General features: G+C 38.3%; 1 pseudogene; it reads left to right on the forward strand.

The window, feature by feature from the left end:
• Positions 1-625: 625 nt before the first annotated feature.
• LOC114891007 lies at positions 626-3422 on the forward strand (annotated as a pseudogene).
• Positions 3423-22495: the final 19073 nt, after the last annotated feature.

Genomic DNA, 22495 nt, shown 5'->3' on the forward strand with positions numbered 1-22495 from the left:
ACAAAACATGCGTTTTAATTATGTTTAAACTGTTACACTTTGGCTCATTAATCACCACATTATATAAGACCAAGATAATTATTTTACATGAATAAAAGGGATTTTATATTATAGATTAGTATTACATAAAATGTTCAAACTAATGTCTAATATTGATGTATTCCATAAATAAAAATGTAAAGATTGGCAATAAGATATTTTTAAATATAATGATATTCTTATAGTAAATAATCAAAGCCTGTATTCAAGATAAAATAAGCCTGGTGGTGGGAAGGGGTGGGATTTTGCCAGCTGTGGCTGCCACTGGAGCCGGTGTCCGGGCTGGTGATGGGGTTAATTCCCTTTCGTAACACTCTTAACTTGCACCCACCCAGCCCCTCCGTCGCCCTGCTGCGCCGCGCTCCAAACGTCTCCTCCTCAGTAACGCGGGCCCCTGAAAGGTATGATATATTTTATTCTAGACAGTCCAGGAATCTACAGTGGTGACAAGGACATGGGACTCCTCCTGCCAGATTCCAAATTGGTCAAGACAATTTACATCCTGGCTGACAACTGTGAGAAAGAACCTTGGATTATTTTATTTTATTTTTGTAGGACACCACAATTCCACATCCATGGGACACATCAGGCTTCAAGTTCCCTGTAGAATTCTAAAATAACCTTTGCTAATGAGGATGTCTGATACTGTTACTGTAAAAAATGAAACTGAAGCAATGAAGGATTTGGAGGCAGAAGTGAAAGATACAACCAGAGTTGTAAATCTTATCAAATCAGAAAACTATGGGAAGATTTTGGCAGAGAAGAATGAACATTGCATTGACAACAATCTTGATTTGCAGGGGAAAATTCAGATACAGGTAACACAATCATTTGGAAAAGAGGAGAAGCCCTCAAAAGGGGAAGTAGAAGGAGAAAAAGCCAGCGATAAGTTGCCCAGAAAAATGTTATCAAGAGATTCTAGGTCAAGAATACACTGATTGAACCAGCATAGGTCTACATGAATTTTTAGTAAATACATTAAAAAACAATCCCAGGGACAGTATGATGCTGTTGAAATTGGAACAAGAAATTTTAGATTCCATTGGTAATAATGAGTATCCACGTAAAAAATTCCACCCAATGACATCTTACCATAGGATGCTATTACACAGAGTCGCTGCTTACTTTGGATTAGACCACAATGTTGATCAGAGTGGGAAGTCTGTCACAGTAAACAAAACTAGCAATACAAGAATACCTGATCAGAAATTTAATGAACATATTAAGGATGATAAAGGTGAAGACTTTCAGAAATGATATATCCTCAAGAGAGATAACTCTACCTTTGACAAAGATGATAACCAGATGAGAATACATTTGAAAGCTGACAGAAGAAGCAAATCTATAGAAGAAAGAGAAGAAGAGTACCAGAGAGCTAGAGACCGAATATTTTTCCAAGATCCCCTGTGTTCCCAAGAGAATTATATTATTGACAAAATAATCCAAGACAAGGATGCTAGTAGCACCCAGCAGAGGTGCCAGATATTTCGAGTTAATAAAGATTCTTCAGGGAGAGCAACAGATAGCCATCAAAGCAGCAATGAGAACGAGTTGAAGTACTCTGAATCACAACCCTGGAGCAGCACAGATTCAGACAGCTCTCTCTGAAACTTCAAGCCTGCAGTAACCAAAGCCAGCAGCTTCGGTGGAATTTCAGTTCTGGCAAGAGGTGATAGTTTTGGAAGAAGCAAAAGCATAGGCAGGCTTTCAAAAACAGGTCAGCCCTTCATAAACCCAGATGGGAGTCCAGCTGTGTATAATTCTCCTATGACTCAACAACCAGTTAGAACCCAAGTGCCTGGACCTCCACAGCCACCTCTGCCTCCCCTATCACCTCAACAACAAGCAGCTCAGCATATTTTCTCACAGCAGGACAACCATGGGTCTCAGTGTAGCCACCTGAGTCTTGCCCGCCAGCCATGTGCAGATGGTTCTGATCCTCAAGCCACCATGTTCCAGTCCACTGTTGTTCTTCAGTACAGCAGTCTGGTTATATCACGACAGCAGCCCCCCACCACCACTGCCTCCTCTTCCTCCCCTACCTCCTGGGCAGCCAGTCCCTACTGCTTGCTATTCTGCCTCTGGTCATCATGTCAGCCAGCCTGTGCTCCAGCAGCAAGGACATATTCAGCAGCCCTCTCCACAGATGCCAGCCTGTTATTGTGCTCCACGCCACTACCACTCCAGTCAACCTCAGTATCGCCCAGTCCCTTCTGTCCATTACAATTCACATCTAAACCAACCACTACCCCAGCCTGCCCAGCAGACAGGTTATCAAGTTATGCCCAACCAGCAGCAAAACTACCAGGGGATAGTTGGAGTTCAGCAACCCCAGAGTCAGAGCCTAGTTGGTGGCCAGCCCAACAGCATTGGAAATCAGATTCAAGGAGTGGTCATTGCCTATCCTTCAGTGCCATCATTTCAGGTTTCACTGCCTCAAGGTTCTCAAGGAATTGCCCATCAGACTTATCAACAGCCTGCTATGTTTCCTAATCATTCTAATCAAGGATCTATGCCTACAGCAGGAATGCCAATTTACTACAGCATCATTCCACCGGGCTAACAAAATAATTTAAGCTGCTCAGTAAGTTACTTGCAACATCCAGGATTAGAACAAGTACAGTTGCCTCAAACTACTTCACCATGCAATTCTCAGCAGCTCCAAGGCCACCAGTGTGCAGCTGTGCCACCTCCACCACCTGGTGGTGGAATGGTGACGATGCAGCTCAGTGTACCAAACAATCTACAATCTTGTGCCCATCCACCCCCACAGTGGCAACAAAACAAATATTACGGTGATCACCAGAGAGGACAGAAGTGTATGGAATTTAGCAGTAGAGACAATATTGTTCAGGAGATGCCAGATACCCGTTACTTGGCCAACCCCTGCAGTACAACCCTCCTGCTGTTCTGCACAGACACATTCCAGCCCAACAGGGTCAGCCTGGCAACAGGCATGGAAACCGAGGAAGGAAACAAGCTAAAAAAGCTGGATCCACCGACCTTGGTGCAGGAGAAGCAGTTGTTGGGAAGGTCTTGGAAATTACTGAACTACCAGATGGAATAACTTGTGTGGAAGCTGAGAAGCTTTTTGGGGAACTCTTTAAAATTGGCACCAAGATCTGGTGGCTCTGGGACCCCAGTCCCAGCCCCAGCTGCGTCATCACCTCCTCTGCTGTGGCAGTGGGGACAGCACTGTCAACCCCGAAAGCTCTAAACCTAGTGACTTGGCCTCCATGTACACTGTCTTAGCCACATTCCCCTCCATCTCGGCTGCACAGAATTCTCTGAAGAAACAAATTAACTCAGTTAACGAGTTTAAGCTGAGAATGAGCAAGAAGCATTATGACTTTCACATTTTGGAAAGAGCAAGTTCTCAGTAACAGCCACTTTGGACCCATGGCCTTTGTGATTCCCCTGTCCTCACCCATCTTTAACTGGCTTGGTATTTGGAGCTTCTGTTAACATGAGACTCCTAGGATGTGTGGTCGTGGCATTACAACTTCTGAAGACAGGCCAGTGATCCAGCAAAGGCGTGGGGGGGAATACACATTTCACCCCAGATGACTGTAGGAATCCACATCGGAATGATACAGAGTTAGCAGCTTTTTCTGAGGAAATGCTGTTCAATTTCCTCCTAACTTTTATAGTTATTTTGTTTTATATTTCTGAATTCTTGTATCAGCTCTATTGTACAGCAAATTATTCTTCAAAATGATTACAACCAGTTGCAACCTGTATTTCTTTTTTTGAAGCCAGCACAGTGTGATCCAACATAGAATTTTGGGGGAAAAGAATGCAGGAGTGTAATAACCAAGTCACAACGGTGTACTGTCTTTGGGGGGCTGGAGAGTGACTATGGAGATCCCACAAATAGAAGATTACTCTTCCCCTGTATCTCTAAACACAGAAACAATTTCCCAAAAATATAGAATTCCCTCATAGGGTCTTTTCCTTATTCACTTAGGTCATATAAACATTAAGTGTAAAGTAAATTTTGTTCTTAACACCTCTTAATCAAACCACTTAGGTTCAAAGGGGAATAGGAATCATTCTAGGCAGGAAAATACTTCCATTTTTTTTTTTAAGTCTCCCTCCAATAATTAAATGCCACTTATTTTCATTCCCTTCCTTGTGGAATTTTTGTCACCTGAGGAAATGCATTTGATGAGTGCTGGAAACTTCTTAAGTGGTTTAAAATGTGTTTTCATTGTTTGCAGCAGATCACTGGACATCAAAGATTCATTGCACTTATGAACAAGGAACCTGTTTTTCAATTTACAAGGCTGTACAATGTGTGCTGATGCAAGCCTTTTTTAGTTCAAGAGAATAAATGTTTACAAATATATACCCACTTTGTCTTTTGTAAATTAAAATCATGTTTTTAAATGAGAAAAAATAAAAGATAAAATAAGCCCAATGCAATGCACTTTATTTTAACTAGGTTTAGTGATTGTCCAAAAAGTAATTCTCAAATTAGAAAAATTATGCTTCATGTATATCAGGAGTACTATCTTCCTGTTTACAACAAGGTTTTAATCACCTTGATTTTTATAATTACTCCAATAAAATATTTATAATACCTTCTCATATTACAATTATAAATAATTATTTGTGGTAATCTAAATTTTACTTATGACATTAAGTTCAATTTAATGACTTATTTCTAAATATTTGGAGGAAAAACATTTTATTTTATCCTCTATTAGAAGAATATCAACTGTTTCTAAAAGCAACTGTCAGTTTTACTGTATTTACTATGGCAACAAGCCTAGTTATTATGTGTGTATGATTTATTTTCAGCAGATGTATAATTATTTCTAAAACAAGCAGATATATACTCTTACAAAATTAACTTTTTAAATTTGAAGTTGTAAAGCATGGTAGTTCTAAATCATAGAACATAAAACCCTTAAAACTTCCACTTTTCATGCCTGACTTATAAATAATATTTAGCACTTCTGACAAAAAGAATCTTATAACAGAATTCACTTACTGGAATAAAGAAGTGCAATAGATAATAGGCTTGCCACCTAATTTTTTCTCCTTTACCCTTGGTACCAGAATGACTTAGTACTTATGATGGCCAGGACACCACAGTCCCTTTAATGCTCAAAGCAGTAAATCCTTCCAAATTAAGATTTCATCTTGATTGTAACCACCTGACTCTTTGATAGACCTCAGAGCTATTCATTTTGCTGTTTTGTAGTATAATCATTATACAACTACACAATGCTCCCTACCAGTCTTGTCATTAGGGTGATATAAATTTGTTCCTCTACTTCTGAACTTCCAACAAGGTGACAGTCCTCTATTAATGGAAACCTTGTGAATACCAAGGAGGGAATTGTGGCAGTATCACAAAGTGTTATCCCAATCAGGGGAAGCAAAAGTGTATGTATAGCTTAGTGATAGAATAATTCTAATTTTCAAAGTGAAAAATCAAGGAAATAAAATTTTCCTTCAGGAAATTTGACTGCTTTTTATAAAATAACTTTGTTGCATGATTAGACCAAAAATCTCCTTTTTTTACTCTGCCTTATCATACATACATGCTCATCACTGCTGATATTATCCTAAATCTTCTAGGAAGATGGGAAAACCAATAGGATTCTAATTTTAAAACTAGCTAAACTTCAGATATATTTGTACTGCCCTGAACAAAAGATTCTCCTCTGGCTTTATGTTCTTCCCCATGTGGGGTCCACAGACTCTCCTTTTCGGAGATAGTGATGACTTTCCTATTAATTGAGAGACATCAAATCAGTCTCAGAATCTGTTATAAGCAGATATAGGTTATGACTGCAAGAGACTGAAGCATATAGTTAGTCTTATTATCAATATGTATGTGGTATCCTTTCTGTAACACCTGCTCAAGCAACCACTTCATGAGCTATAATCTGGATAACTGTTCTTTGTTCTTCTGTAAGACCAGACAAAATTAGCTCTTGAACCATGATGGAAAAAGCCTTATTATGTCTTACTGACCACTGTAACTATAGTCAAACTATAAGGAATATCACTAGATTCACATATTCGCTTCTCAAAAAAGAATATATTGCATATATATATATATATATATCTTCTGCCTTTTATATGATGAAAAATATCATGGAAAAAACAGATTATTCAGTTATAATCCCCATATCTGGTTCTTCAAGCTCTTCACGTGAGGGTCAGCAGCTTTTCTCTTGACTTAATCTACACATGCTCAGCTCCTGGTTTAGCAGTGGGTGACAAAAGTCTGGAGATAATCCTATTCCTATAATGCTGAAACATAGGATCTCCAGAGTTTTATATCCTTCTCAGTAGCTGGTCTCTGACTAAAAGTCACAAAAGCAATCATGCAGTAGAAAAATTAGAAGGCATAGTACATGTTGAAACTCAAATAATTATCAATGTGATAAGTAACAACTAAAACAAGAGTAGGGTGGATGGATCATGGAAATAAATAGTATATTCTGTAACCCCTGTAGAAAATTACTAAAAGGAAATATGAGAATTAAGAACAGAGCCCAATAGAATAGCTTCTAGACTCATATCTTTTCCATATTATTTAGGCCATACAAGTTAATTTTCAATAAGCTAATGTTAAAATAAATATTGTCATGTTATTTGTACGTGATTTCTAATGGCTCTATTAATATTGTTTTGCTTATAATTTATAAGTGAAACAGCATGAGATATAACAATTAACTATTAACTAGACCCATCTGCATTTAAATATATTTAACTTATACTCTTACAGGATTTTTGCCGAGTAACCTATTTTAAGAGCTATAATATTGACTTTTTCTCCCAATTCCAGTTCTCCTTAAAAAACTTAAATATCTAAAAAGTAACATGTTTTGATTTCTCTTCTATATTTTAGAATTAAATTGACCTTGAGCCTCAAGATGGCCGAAGAGTAAGACCTGGAGATCACGTTCCTCCCCACAAATACATCAGAAATACATCTACACATGGAACAACTCCTACAGAACACCTACTGAACGCTGGCAGAAGACCTCAGACCTCCCAAAAGGCAAGAAACTCCCCACATACCTGGGTAGGGCAAAAGAAAAAAGAATAAACAAAGACAAAAGAATAGGGACGGGACCTGCACCAGTGGGAGGGAGCTGTGAAGGAGGAAAGGTTTCCACACACTAAGAAGCCCCTTCACGGGCGGAGACTGCAGCTGACGGAGTGGGGGAGCTTCGGAGCTGGGAGGAGAGCACAGCCACAGGGGTGCAGAGGGCAAAGCGGAGAGATTCCCGCACAGAGGATCGGTGCCAACCAGCACTCACCAGACCGAGAGGCTTGTCTGCTCACCCACCAGGGCGGGCGGGGGCTGGGAGCTGAGGTTCGGGCTTCGATCGGAGCGCAGGGAGAGGACTTGGGGTTGGCAGTGTGAACACAGCCTGAAAGGGGCTAGTGTGTCACAGCTAGCCAGGAGGGAGTCCGGGGAAAAGTCTGGAGCTGCTGAAGAGGCAATAGACTTTTTCTTCCCTCTTTGTTTCCTGGTGCGTGAGGAGAGGGGATTAAGAGCGCCATCAGCGCGGACCCCAGAGATGGGCATGGGACACTAAGGCTGCTACTGTGGCCACCAAGCAGCCTGTGTGCGAGCACAGGTCAATATCCACACCACCCCTCCTGGGAGCCTGTGCAGCCCGCCATGGCCAGGGTCCCGTGATCCAGGGACAACTTCCCTGGGAGAACGCATGGTGCGCCTCAGGCTGGTGCAACGTCACACCGGCCTCTGCCGCCGCAGGCTCGCCCCGCACTCCGTACCCCTCCCTCCCCGCGTCCTGAGTGAGCCAGAGCCCCCGAATCAGCTGCTTCTTTAACCCCGTCCTGTCTGAGTGAAGAACAGACGCCCTCAGGCGACCTGCACGCAGAGGCGGGGCCAAATCCAAAGCTGAACCCCGGGAGCTGTGTGAACAAAGAACAGAAAAACGAAATCTCTCCCAGCAGCCTCAGGATCAGTGGATTAAATCTCCACAATCAACTTGATGTACCCTGTATCTGTGGAATACCTGAATAGACAACGAATCATCCCAAATTGAGGGGGTGGACTTTGGGAGCAATAATATATATATATATATATATATATATATATATTACTTTTTCTCTTTTTGTGAGTGTATGTATATGCTTCTGCATGTGATTTTGTCTGTAATACTTTGCTTTTACCATTTGTCCTAAGGTTCTGTCTGTCCGTTTTTTGTTTTTTGTTTTTTTGCGCTGGCCTCTCACTGTTGTGGCCTCTCCCGTTGAGGAGCACAGGTTCTGGACGCGCAGGCTCAGCGGCCATGGCTCATGGGCCCAGCCGCTCCGCGGCATGTGGGATCCTCCCAGACCAGGGCATGAACCCGTGTCCCCTGCATTGGCAGGCGGACTCTCAACAACTGCGCCACCAGGGAAGCCCCTGTCTGTTTTATTTAGTATAGTTTTTAGAGCCTGTTATCATTGGTAGATTTGTTCTTGGGTTTGGTTGCTCTTCTTTATTTCTTTTTTTTTTTAATTACTTAATTTTTAAATTTTTAATAATTATTTTTAATTTTAATAAATTTATTTTCTTTTATTTCTTATCTTTCTTTCCTTTTTCCTTTTATTCTTTCTTTCTTTCTTTCTTCCTTTCTTTCTTTCGTCTTTCTCCTTTTATTCTGAGCTGTGTGGATGACAGGGTCTTGGTGCTCCAGCTGGATGTGAGGCCTGTGCCTCTGAGGTGGGAGAGCCGAGTTCAGAACTTTGGTCCACCAGAGACCTCCCAGATCCACATAATATCAAATGGTGAAAATCTCCCAGAGTTCTCCATCTCAATGCCAAGACCCAGCTCCACTCAACGACCAACAAACTACAGTGATGTACATCCTATGCCAAACAACTAGCAAGACAGGAACACACCCATTAGCAGACAGGCTGCCTAAAATCATAATAAGGTCATACACACCCCAAAACACACCACCAAACACAGACCTGCCCACCTGAAAGACAAGATCCAGCCTCATCCATCAGAACACAGGCACTAGTCCCCTCCACCAGGAAGCCTACACAACACACTGAACCAAACTTACCCACTGGGGGCAGACACCAAAACAACGGGAACTCTGAACCTGCAACCTGCAAAAAAGGAGACCCCAGACACAGTAAGTTAAGCAAAATAAGACAGAGAACCACACAGCAGATGAAAGAGCAAGGTAAAAACCCACCAGACCAAACAAATGAAGAGGAAATAGGCAGCCTACTTGAAAAAGAATTCAGAATAATGATAGTAAAGATGATCCAAAATCTTGGAAATAGAATGGAGAAAATACAAGAAACATTTCACAAGGACTTAGAAGAACTAAAGAGCAAACAAACAATGATGAACAACACAATAATTGAAATTAAAAATTCTTTAGAAGGAATCAGAAGCAGAATAACTGAGGAAGAAGAACTGATAAGTAACCTGGAAGATAAAAGAGTGGAAATAACTACTGCAGAGCAGAATAAAGAAAAAAGAATGAAAAGAATGGAGGACAGTCTCAGAGACCTCTGGGACAACACTAAACACACCAACATTCAAATTATATGGGTCCCAAAAGAAGAAGAGAAAAAGAAAGGGACTGAGAAAACATTTGAAGAGATCATAGTTGAAAACGTCCCTAATATGGGAAAGGAAATAATTAATTAAGTCCAGGAAGCACAGAGAGTCACATACAGGATAAATCCAAGGAGAAACATGCCAAGTCACATATTGATCAAAGTATCAAAAATTAAGTACAAAGAAAAAATATTAAAAGCAGCAAGGGAAAAACAACAACATACACAGGAATCCCCATAAGGTTACCAGCTGATATTTCAGAAGAAACTCTGCAAGCCAGAATGGAGTGGCAGGACATATTTAAAGTGATGAAAGTGAAAAACCAACAACCAATATTACTCTACCCAGCAAAGATTTCATTCAGACTTGTCGGAGAAATTAAAACCTTTACAGACAAGCAAAAGCTAAGAGAATTCAGCACCACCAAATCAGCTTTTCAACAAATGCCAAAGGAACTTCTCCAGGCGGGAAACAACAGAGAAGGAAAAGACCTACAATTACAAACCACCAAAATTTAGAAAATGGTAATAGGAACAAACATATCAATAATTACCTTAAATATAAGTGGATTAAATGCTCTAACCAAAAGACATACACTGGCTGAATGTATAAAAAAACAAGACCTCTACATATGCTGTCTACAAGAGACTCACTTGAGACCTATGGACACATACAGACTGAGAGTGAGGGGATGGAAAAAGATATTCCATGCAAATGGAAATCAAAAGAAAGCTGGAGTAGCAATTCTCATATCAGACAAAATAGATTTTAAAACAAAGACTATTACATGAGACAAAGAAGGACACTACATAATGATCAAGGGATCAATCCAAGAAGAAGATATAACAATTGTAAATATTTATGCACCCAATATAGGAGCACCTCAATACATAAGGCAAATACTAACAGCCATAAAAGGGGAAATCAACAGTAACACAATCATAGTAGTGGAATTTAACACCCCACTTTCACCAATGGACAGATCATCCAAAATGTAAATAAGTAAGGAAACACAAGTTTTAAATGATACATTAAACAAGATGGAGTTAGTTGATATTTATAGGACATTCCATCCAAAAACAACAGAACAAACTTTCTTCTCAAGTGCTCATTGAACACTCTCAAGAATATATCATATCTTAGGTCACAAATCAAGCCTTGATAAATTTAAGAAAATTGAAATTGTATCAAGTATCTTTTTTGACCACAGCACTGTAAGACTAGATATCAATTACAGGAAAAAAAATCTGTAAAAAATACAAACACATGGAGGCTAACAATACACTACTTAATTACCAAGAGATCACTGAAGAAATCAAAGTGGAAATAAAAAAAAATACCTAGAAGCAAATGACAAGGAAAACACTACAACCCAAAACCTATGGGGTGCATAGGTTCTAAGAGGGAAGTTTATAGCAATACAATCCTACCTTAAGAAATAAGAAACATCTCAAATAAAAAACTAACCTTACATCTATAGCAATTAGAGAAACAAGAACAAAAAAACCACAAAGCAGAAGGAAAGAAATCATAAAGATCAGATCAGAAATAAATGAAAAAGGAATGAAGGAAACAATAGCAAAGATCAATAAAACTAAAAGCTGGTTCTTTGAGAAGACAAACAAAATTGGTAAACCATTAGCCAGACTCATCAAGAAAAAAAGAGAAAAGACTCAGATTAATAGAATTAAAATGAAAAAGGAGAAGAATTGACACTGCACAAATGCAAAGGATCCTGAGAGACTGCTACAAGAAACTCTACACCAATAAAATGGATAACCTGGAAGAAATGGACAAATCCTTACAAAAGCACAACCTTCTGAGACTGAACCAGGAAGAAATAAAAAATATAAGCAGACCAATCAGAAGCACTGAAATTGAAACTGTGATTAAAAATCTTCCAAAAAACAAAAGCCCATAACAAGATGGCTTCACAGGCGAATTCTATCAAAGATTTAGAGAAGTGCTAACACCTATCCTTCTCAAACTCTTCCAAAATATAGCAGAGGGAGGAACACTCCCCAGCTCATTCTACGAGACTATGAACACCCTGATACCAAAACCAGACAAAGATGTCACAAAGAAAGAATACTCTAGGCCAATATCACTGATGAAAATAGATGCAAATATCCTCAACAAAATACTAGCAAGCAGAATCCAACAGCACATTAAAAGTATCATACATTTTGATCAAGTGGGGTTTATCTCAGGAATTCAAGGATTCTTCAATATACACAAATCAATCAATGTGATAAACCATATTAACAAATTGAAGGAGAAAAGCCATATGATCATCTCAGTAGATGCAGAAAAAGCTTTCAACAAAATTCAACACCAATTTATGATAAAAACCCTCCAGAAAGTAGGCATAGAGGGAACTTAACTCAACATAATAAAGGCCATATATGACGAACCCACAGCCGACATCGTCCTCAGTGGTGAAAAATTGAAACCATTTCCACTAAGATCAGGAAAAAGACAAGGTTGCCCACTCTAACCACTCTTATTCAACATAGTTTTGGAAGTTTTAGCCACAGCAATCAGAGTAGAAAAGGAAATAAAAGGAATCCAAATTGGAAAAGAAGAAGTAAAGCTGTCACTGTTTGCAGATGACATGATACTATACATAGAGAATCCTAAAGATGCTACCAGAAAACTACTGGAGCTAATCACTAAATTTGGTAAAGTAGCAGGATATGAAATTAATGCACAGAAATCTCTTGCATTCCTATATGCAAATGATGAAAAATCTGAAAGTGAAATTAAGGAAACACTCCCATTTACCATTAAACAAAAAGAATAAAATACCTAGGAATAAAACTACCTAAGGAGACAGAAGACCTGTGTGCAGAAAACTATGACACTGATGAAAGAAATTAAAGATGTTACAAACAGATGGAGAGATATATCATGTTCTTGGATTTGAAGAATCAACATTGTGAAAATGACTCTACTACCCAAAGCAATCTACAGATTCAATGCAATCCCTATCAAAATATCACCGGCATTTTTCACAGAACTATACCAAAAACTTTCACAATTTGTATGGAAACAAAAAAGACCCCGAATAGCTAAAGCAATCTTGAGAAAGAAAAACGGAGCTGGAGGAATCTGGCTCCCTGACTTCAGACTATACTACAAAGCTACATTAATCAAGACAGTATGGTACTGGCACAAAAACAGAAATAAAGATCAGTGGAATAGGTCAGAAATACCAGAGATAAACCCACGCACATATGGTCACCATATTATTTTTTTTGGGAGCTGTACACGGGTCTCTCACTTTTGTGGCCTCTCCTGTTGCGGAGCACAGGCTCCAGACGTGCAGGCTCAGTGTCCATGGCTGATGTACCCAGCCGCTCTGCGGCATGTGGGATCTTCCCGGACCAGGGCATAAACCCGTGTCCCCTGCATCAGCAGGCGGACTCTCAACCACTGCGCCACCTGGGAAGCCCTGGTCACCTTATTTTTGATAAAGGAGGCAAGAATATACAATGGAGAAAAGACAGCCTCTTCAATAAGTGGTGCTGGGAAAACTGGACAGCTACATGTAAAAGAATGAAATTAGAACACTCCCTAACACCATACACAAAAATAAACTCAAAATGTGTTAAAGACCTAACTCTAAGGCCAGAAACTATCAAACACTTAGAGGAAAACATAGGCAGAACACTCTATGACATAAATCAGAGCAAGATCCTTTTGACCCACCTCCTCGAGAAATGGAAATAAAAATAAACAAATGGGATCTAATGAAACTTAAAAGGTTTTGCACAGCAAAGGAAACTATAAACAATACCAAAAGACAATCCTCACAGTGGGAGAAAATATTTGAAAATGAAGAAACTGACAAAATTTAATCTCCAAAATTTACAAGCAGCTCATGCAGCTCAATATCAAAAAAACAAACAACCCAATCCAAAAATGGGCAGAGACCTAAATAGATATTTCTCCGAAGAAGATATACAGATCATCAATGAACCCATGAAACAATGCTCAACATCATTAATCATTAGAGAAATGCAAGTGAAAACTACAGTGAGATCACCTCACACCAGTCAGAATGGTCATCATCAAAAAATCTACCAACAATAAATGCTGGAGAGGGTGTGGAGAAAAGGGAAACCTCTTGCACTGTTCGTGGGAATGTAAATTGGTACAGCCATATGGAGAACAGTATGGAGGTTCCTTAAAAAGCTAAAAATAGAACTACAATATGACACAACAATCCCACTACTGGGAATATAACCTGAGAAACCATAATTCAAAAAGAGTCATGTACCAAAATGTTCATTGCAGCTCTATTTACAATAGCCAGGACATGGAAACAACCTAAGTGTCCATCAACAGATGATTGTAGAAAGAAGAGGGGGCACATATATACAATGGAATATTACTCAGCCATAAAAAGAAATGAAATTGAGTTATTTGTAGTGACATGGATGGACCTAGAGTCTGTCATACAGAGTCAAGTAAGTCAGAAAGATAAAAACAAATATCGTATGCTAACACATATATATGGAATCTAAAAAAAAACAAACAAAACAAAAAAAAACGGTCATGAAGAACCTAGGGGCAGGACGGGAATAAAGATGCAGACCTACTAGAGAATGGACTTGAGGACACGGGGAGTGGGAAGGGTAAGCTGGGACAAAGTGAGAGAATAGCATGGACATATATACACTACCAAAAGTGAAACCAATAGCTAGTGGGAAGCAGCATCATAGCACAGGGAGATCAGCTCAGTGCTTTGTGACCACCTAGAGTGGTGGGATAGGGAGCGTGGGAGGGAGGGAGACATAAGAGGGAAGAGATATGGGGATATAAGTATACGTATAGCTGATTCACTTTGTTATAAAGCAGAAACTAACACACCCTTGTAAAGCAATTATATTCCAATAAAGATGTAAAAAAAATAAATTAATTAAATTAAATTAAATTGAATTCTCCTAGATATGACTCCTTAAATAGAAACAACGGAACTTTTCCTCAATGTGAAACATTCAATCTGAAGTTCAAAGTCTACTGCTTTTTTCCTTCTCATCCTTCTGTCTGAGATGACATTATAAGATCAGGCAGATGTGTCTGGTCTCTGGAAAGTCAACAAATTTACAAACTTACATCACCAGAGCTAAACACAAGGTTGTTTATAATTCTTATCTCTCCTCACCTCACTGCACAATCAAGCACTGAAAAAATCTTATCCTCATCTTATCATCAAATTTTACCTTCCATTCTGCATCTCCTGGCAGCACATGCTTACACAGTCTGAATACCTGTCAAATCAGCAAGCTATCTCTCCCAAGTTATTTTTGGGTGCTACCCATGGTAGCACATGAAAATATGGTCACTCTCTTCTCTCCTTAGGGAAATACCAGAAAGTCAGTAGTGCTTCCTCAGAGGGATGAATTGCCACTCTGTCACAATTAAGGGCTCTACAAAAGTATGGGAAAACAGAAGCTTATGATTTCAGTCAGAAAACGTTTAACTCTGGTTTAGTAAAGATAAGGGTGAGAAGACAAATGGTCAATATGCATAAAGTATTTTATACGTAGAAGAACACGGCTTCTTTGCTAAATAACAGCATAATAACATCAAGATGAGTAATCTGAAGAAAGATTAAAGTACATTCAAGACAAACAAAAATTTTGCTAGATAAAATGTGTAGGAAGAGCAAATTCATGGCAAATGTGGACAGGAAATTTCTTTGTACATAAAAGAATTGGAATAAAACTATGAATAATAGGGAATAATCTTTTAACTACTATAATATGTAACAAACCTAAACCTTAAGGTTACTCCCAAGGAGGCTAACGAAGCTCCGTCACCCTGCTTCTTAGGAGAACTCTAAGAAATAGTTACTGAAAACCCGGCCTCTGTTCGCTGGTGCTGAATAGAAACGTGGAAACAGAGTTTTGGAGGAGCAGAAAAGAGTAGCTTTATTACCTTGCCAAGCAAAGGAGGCCACAGCAGGCTAACACCCTCAAGACTGTGCCTCCCTTCCTGGGAAATAGGAAGGGGTCTTATAGTTTCACGGTGGAAAATAGAGCTGTAGGTAAGGATCCAGGCTGATATAGTCTTGCATTCTTCTTTCCTCCAAGAGACATTGAGATCATTAGGGCTGGCATTAGGTGGTTCCGGAACAGGTTCTGGTGGTCCTCAAGGTTATCGTTCCATGACCTTCTTTCTGGAATGAAGAATGCTAGCAAAGGAAATGAGTGTTAGGAAGTGTTGTCTTGGAGACATAAATATCAGGTGCATAGTACAACTTTAACTAGAGGGCAATCATTTTCAGAGTGCAGTTAAGCAAGAAAGGGCGGGGGGGAAACATCTATAGGAGACCAGTTGAATGGGTGGAAAGAATACCAGTTGAATGGGCTGAATAAGGGCTAACATAATGAGGGTAGTTTCTGCTACAGCAATACTATTTGCAGCTTCAAGAACCATATTTAGATCAGACTCAATTGTTACAACTCCATGATCCAGCCATGTGAGGAGATGCTAAATTATATTTATCAGTTTATAAACATAAGTATTAAAAAAGAATCGATTTCAAGTCCAAACATTTGTGAACTCAACATGGAATGTTAGAAGCAGAGGCAAACAAGGCCTGGAAGAATAATAAAGAAACAAAATTAAACACTGACTTAAAACAGCAGGTGATACACTTATAAACTCACTAGATCCATGTATTACTTCTTTATTGATGCTGTAACAAATTAAAGTACTACAAATTTAGTGAACTAAAACATCACAAATGTATTCTCTTACTGTTCTATAGGTCAGAAGTACCAAATTGGTTTTATTGGGGTAAAATCCAAGGGTCAACAAGGTTGGTTTGTTCTGGAGGATTTAATTAGAGAAGCTGTTTCCTTGCTTTTTTTAGCTTCTAGTCACTCTCTGTATTCCTTGGCTTGTAGTCCCATCTTCCATCTTCGAAGTGCATCAGTCCAATCTCTGTTTCTGACATTGCATACTTTCACCTCTGACTCTGATTCTCTTGCCTTGCTCCAAAATGGACCTTTGTGATTACATCAGTAATAGATTATCTCCCTATTTCAAGATGCTTGCCTTAATCACATTTGCAAAGTCCTTTTCATGCCATATTAGATAACACTCACAGGTTCACGGGATTATGATGTGCACATATTTTGTGACCAATTTTCCACTGCCTGCAACATCCCAGTATATAGAACAAGCATATATACAGTAGCAGGTACTCAAGTTCATATAATTTAATAAGTTGTTGCAATTTCAGAATTTAATTATATTACTTACTAGGCCATTGCATTGAACCTGACTTTTTGAGGAAAAAATGCACACATATTTTCAAAATTTTAAGGTTAGAAAATGGCATTAATCATGAAATTCAGAAAGATGGATATATATTTTTGGAGGAAATTATAGTGACCTAGCATACTCCTAGAGTTAGCAGATACATTTTTATATTACACAACTTTGGAAAAGGAGTGGGGAAGCTTTTATTTATGTCTTTTTGTTTTTTTCAATGAATTTCAAGTTTAAGGGGTCAGGAATTATCAGGATAAAGTCAGGCACCACAAGTGAAAATAGGCAGATTTTTCTCTATTATTTGCTAATGAATTCCTAAAAACTCTTCGAGAACAAACTGAAGAGAAAGCCATAGGGAAAATACTTCAGAGAATTCATCTGGGTTATCAACAGAATAGCTGATGAGGTCAAATTTTGGTTCAACATGAGGACACAGAAAGGACACTACCGATTCTCTCATAGCCAGAGTTTTTTTCAGATAGTTTAATAGAGGTGAATTGAGCTTGAATTAATTATTGCCAAGTTCTTTAGAAAAATGCTGTATTCATAATTTAATAGTATAAGGTTAGCAAATTCCTGAAAGAAGGAAGAAACATGCAAATAAAATAAAATCAACACCAAACTTTCTCTGTGTGACTACTTTGATATCCATTATCAGTTGACACTACAGAGCAACATAGAAATAACAAGAACAGCAAAAACAAGCCCTCATAAGACCACAGTGGCATAAACAATAAATTGTCTACTTATCTGGTGCAGTTATCTAGGTGCTAGTCTTAGCTGTGATTGAACAATGTGTCTGGCTGTCAGTGGATCTAAGCTGGCATTGGCTGGGACAACTGGGGCAGCTTGACTCTGATATTTTCTACCTTTCCCTCCAGCAGACTAGACTGAGTGTGTTCTCAAGGTGACTGCAGAAGCCCAAGAGAGCAAGCAGGAACATGCAAGTACTCTCCCAAGACTTTGCTGGCATTGAGTCTGCTAATATGCAATTTCCAAAGCAAGTCTCAAGATTAAACCTGGAGTCAGAGTGAGAAAAGGCAACGAAGTTACAGGTCACTAATTCAGTTAACATAGGATATCTCAAATCCAAAAATAATTGATTATAAAAATTTGAATATTTGCTTTAATCAATTGATACAAGTAGGAATTTTTATGAAGCAAATATTCAAGGAAATGTTTTATAAGAACAAGCAAAAGAATAGTCTTTTACTGCTATACAATCTACATAGAATTCCATGATATTTATTTTCCTATTAATGCATGACACATAAATTGATAAAAATAAACTTTTCCCCCATCTCAGTTTAGCAAAGTGTTACCCACATGTTGAATCTAATGACATAGTTTCAAATTTAAAAATTCCCTAATATGTTTGTTAATATTATAATGTCATGTGTATGTTGAGGACATTAAAAAACCTGATAAATGAAAAACTTTTTGCTTGCCTGTTCGTTTGAAAACAAAATAAATTAATAAAATATTCATTATTTATTTCATTAAAAATTGAGGTATTGTTGATTATTTTTGTTTTGCAAATGTTTAAGGTTGCTGTGGTTGGTGTATTTAAGTAAAACCTTTCTCAAGGTTTTCAGAACTGCCTATCATGTAAAGTTCAGAGTTTAGTTTTCTGAGGTATTGCATTTCCTTATTTCTTTCTGAAAACCTGTAGTATTTTCTATGATTTCTCAAAACAAGAGTAATATGGACCATGCATAATACTGAGCCCCATTACTGACAGTATTTACAGGCAGTATCTCATTGTATAGAAATACGGGCTGGTTTCTGCTTTCTACCCTTTTTCTTTCATTCACCAAATGTATATTAAATATGTGCTTGTTTTAGATTCTGGGCATACGGCAAAGAACAGAACAAAGTCCCTGCTCTTCTGGAGTTGATATTACAGGCTTCTTTCAATCTGTGGCCCTATTTATTTTGTCAGTCTTTATTTTTATTCTAGTTCTGAAATATTTTTCTATGTGTTTACATATGTGTACCTGTGAATATGTGCACGAGTTTGTGTGTGTGTGTGTGTGTGTGTGTGCGCGTATGTATGTATGTTTACCTGTCTCTTTCCAAAGCCTGGCCTTAATTCAAAGTATATGTCTTTGAACTTGGTTTAATTAACTAAAATTATTTGATCTGGGTCTTAAATTTTACTTATTTTTCAGATACTACACACTGTTATGTTTGACAAATTGCAAAAAATAAATATTTCAACTTCATGAGTGTGTGTGTGTGTTTGTATTTATTGCTTTCTCACTTGAATGTTATAATAGTCAGAATCCCTTTGTAAGGTAGGAAAAAGCAAAAACAATTTCACTTTTTTGTGTGAAAAGCCTCAGTTTAAAATTAATATATTAGAATATTATGTATTTTCCTCAGGTAATACACTCCTTTTGTCCAGCTTGATATGTTGTATTTTACTGAATAAGGTTGAATAATACATTGCACTCAAGAAGGTTGTATTATGGTAGAAACATTCTATTTTCAAATGCTTTTGTAATAGAATCTACTCAATTCTTCAAAAAGAAATGAGGAATGCATAGGAAGGGCAAGACCACACAAAACTAAACTCTAAGGTCTCCATTATATAGTTATCCCTTGAACATTCCTAAAAGCTCAGAGAAGGACTTTATTTAAACATACAGGCTACAGCCACCTTAGCTATTTGCAAAATAAGAATAATAAGAGAACTCATACCCATAGAGATGCTGGGAGATTGAATAAGAATATTCTCAATAATCTTTGTAAAATTTCCTTGAGTTCTTTGAAAAATAAAAGAGTACCATTTAAATTTGTGATGCTATTATGAAGGCTTGAGCTTGGGGCCAGGTAACTGTATTTAGAAGGTAGTCCTTGTGAGTTAGTCCTTGAATTCATCTTTATCATCACAGTCTAAGCACTGGCAACACTTTTCCAAAGTAGTTTCTGTTTTGTGCCAAGGAGCTTTCAAAAGCAAGAAATATTAATTATACGTTTTTGGAGATATATATATATATATATATATATATATATATATATATATATATTTTTTTTTTTTTTTTTTCCGATACGCGGACCTCTCACTGTTGCGGCCTCTCCCGTTGCGGAGCACAGGCTCCGGACGCGCAGGCTCAGCGGCCATGGCTCACAGGCCCATCCGCTCCACAGTATGTGGGATCTTCCCGGACCGGGGCACGAACCCGTGTCCCCTGCATCGGCAGGCGGACTCTCAACCACTGTGCCACCAGGGAAGCCCGTTTCTGAATATTTTTAAGGAAAAAATATTTAAATATAACGACCCAAAGGACAGATCACCGTCCACTTTATATACATTATCTACCACTGTCAAGAGGGAGATTTTCATACAAATTTCAGGTGAAAGCATGGATAGCCAAAAACCATATTTTAACTCAGGTCTTCATATAATCTATTCTATTCCTAGCACAAAAGGACAATAATAAATCAACTGACCAGTATTTTCAGACACAAAATTTAAGGATATTCTCACAGGTCTCTGTAGCATTCTATGATTAGATAGATCATGATCATATTTGGAAAGAGTGAAGTATAAGGCCAATGAGAGAGCAGGTTTGCTGATACGAATGAGAGTTAATTGTAACTCTGAAAAACAAGGGAGCGAGAGCTGTTAAAGTCTAAAAATAAAACCTAATAAGTAATAAAAGAATGCACATCCTTAAAATATTCATTGTGAAATGTAGGACTAGTCAATTAATTTTGGCTTTCTAAAAATATAAACACTTAAAATAAAAATTTTAGTTAAATTCAAGACTTCCTTAAAAAAAAAAACCGAAGTTTTTCACATATTCAGGCATTTAAGCAGTTTTTCTTATTCAATTTTAAATATGCTGCTGTTGACTTTGGAAAAGTTATTCCATTAAGGAATCTAATATACTTAGAGTTGCAGTAATTATGTTTCTGTCAAAGTGTGCAAAGGATAGTGTTCTGAACAGTGTATTACTTTGCTTCATGCTAAGTGCAAGTCACAGAATGTCCAGCATAGCATCTTCTAGAAATATAGCATTTGTTAGACATAAAATTGATAACGAAAGAGAAATGAATACATATTCTCCTAGGGAATTAGGGCATCTGCAATACAGCCTGAGAGGCAAATAAACATTTTCAAAGCCTGACAAATTTTTTCTGACAAGTATATGATGAAATATAAGAAAGTTTGTTGAGGTCAAAAAGTCAATATCTCCCTCAACAAAACCAAACAGCACAGCAAATTAGATAGACTACCATTAACCTAAATTTATCTGATTAATCTTTGAATTTTGAAATCCAATTTAACAATCTCCTTGTCCCAGAGGTTAATACTCAAGCACAGCTGATGTCAGATCCTAAGAACTCTTACAGTAATTCCTGGACATCATCCTAATCAGTTCAGAACTACTAAGCCTCTCAAGGTCATACATGTTCTCTTACTAAATGTGGAGAATCTATGAATCTGGGAAAATATAGGTTGATTCGATCCTTTTGAGCTTGATATCTAAGCTGACCTGTGTAATTTCTGTACAGAGCATCTCGATAACGTTGACTCAGTTTACCCATTTGATAAATCTCATGATCTCAGGAACTTTGAGGGCTTATGCTTCAATTCATGCAACAATGAAAATGTTACATTTGGACAACTAGGTATTACTGATTACAAAGTTTTGCCAAGTATTCTACATATTAGTCATTTCATGATGTAATTTTTTTTTTTTTTTTAAGGTATGCGGGCCTCTCACTGTTGTGGCCTCTCCTGTTGTGGAGCATAGGCTCCGGACACGCAGGCTCAGCAGCCATGGCTCACGGGCCCAGCCGCTCCGCGGCATGTGGGATCTGCCCAGAGCGGGGCATGAACCCGTGTCCCTTGCATCGGCAAGCAGACTCTCAACCACTGCGCCACCAGGGAAGAGCCATGATGTAATTTTTAAAAAGGACAAATTGCAGAGGATTACAATTTATGTAGCAACATCCCCACTTCTATAGATTGTGAAGTTTAAGCCACTTACACTCTCTTGTGGGTTTTTATAAAATTTTTACCCATATTGAACAATATATCAAATATTACAATTCTTAGTAGACCTTAGCTGTGTTTGTGATCTGCATATTGTAATTAACATGTCAGTGGTTTGAGCTTTATATTGGTCATGTTTTTATATTCTGTTTATTTAGTCAAAATAAAAATCATTAGGGTGCAGTCTTCTTTCTGTGACCTCCCAAGGGCCTTTGTTTTTTGCGGTACACGGGCCTCACTGCTGTGGCCTCTCCCATTGCGGAGCACAGGCTCCGGACGTGCAGGCTCAGCGGCCATGGCCCACGGGCCCAGCCGCTCCGCGACATGCGGGATCCTTGCCGACCGGGGCACGAACCCGCGTCCCCTGCATTAGCAGGCGGACTCTCAACCACTGCGCCACCAGGGAAGCCTCCCAAGGGCCTTTAAGTAGATTGATATTCCTCACATTGGCCAAATTCATTTCTATTGAGGGGATTTTTATCTTTGTGATAATAGACAGTTGCTTCTAAGAATTACTTTTATTCAACTATAATTATTGCTGTTTACCTTCTTCTAGAATAGATATATAAGGACTTGAAATTAATAATCTAAAA

This window comes from Monodon monoceros, unplaced genomic scaffold, assembly GCF_005190385.1.
Source record: "Monodon monoceros isolate NGI ecotype Baffin Bay Population unplaced genomic scaffold, NGI_Narwhal_1 Super_Scaffold_11, whole genome shotgun sequence".
NCBI classification, from domain to species: Eukaryota; Metazoa; Chordata; class Mammalia; order Artiodactyla; family Monodontidae; genus Monodon; species Monodon monoceros.